Source organism: Pteropus alecto, unplaced genomic scaffold (assembly GCF_000325575.1).
Source record: "Pteropus alecto unplaced genomic scaffold, ASM32557v1 scaffold107, whole genome shotgun sequence".
Taxonomy (NCBI): Eukaryota; Metazoa; Chordata; class Mammalia; order Chiroptera; family Pteropodidae; genus Pteropus; species Pteropus alecto.
In genome coordinates, this window is record NW_006440619.1 from 970,716 (window position 1) to 971,527 (window position 812).

Below are 812 nucleotides of genomic sequence, written 5' to 3' on the forward strand. Positions count from 1 at the left end.
ATATTTTGGCCATTAGGCCCTTATGGGAGGCATTGCTTGCAAATATGTTTTCCCATTCAGATGGTTGTCTCTTTACCTTGCTGACAATTTCTTTTGCTGAGCAGAAGTATTTTAGTTTGATGTAGTCCCATTCATTTATTTTAGCTTTTACTTCCCTTGCCTTTAAAGCCAAATTCATAAAATCCTCATTTTGTCCAAGGTCCTTGAGTGTCATTCCTATGTTTTCCTCTATGCATTTGATTGAATCAGGTCTTATATTCAGGTCCTTAATCCATTTTGAGTTAATTTTGGTGTGTGGTGATAGACAACAGTCTAGTTTCATTCTTTTACAGGTGGCCTTCCAATTTTCCCAGCACCATTTATTGAAGAGGCTTTCCTTTCTCCACTGTATGTTTTTGGCTTATTTGTTGAAAAGTTTTTGCCCATATATATATATATGGGTTTACTTCTGGACTCTCGATTCTGTTCCACAGGTCTGTGTATCTGTTTTGCTGCCAATACCATGCCATTTTGATTACTATTGCTTTGTAGTATAATTTGAAATAGAGCAGAGTGATGCCTCCAGCCTTGTTCTTTTTTCTCAGGATGACTTTGGCGATTCATGGTCTTTTGTGCTTTCATACAAATCTGATGATTTTTTGTTCTGTTTTCATGACCCATTTCAAATGTCACCTTGAGGAGAAAGAAAAATGCTTTCTATGCATGTTGACTTCAAGTCTGAATTATCAAAAGTCTGTACAAGCATGACTTTTATGTGCTTTCTTTACTTCTCTTCTTCTCAGGAGAGTTGGAGGGACTCTCAGTGTGGTGAT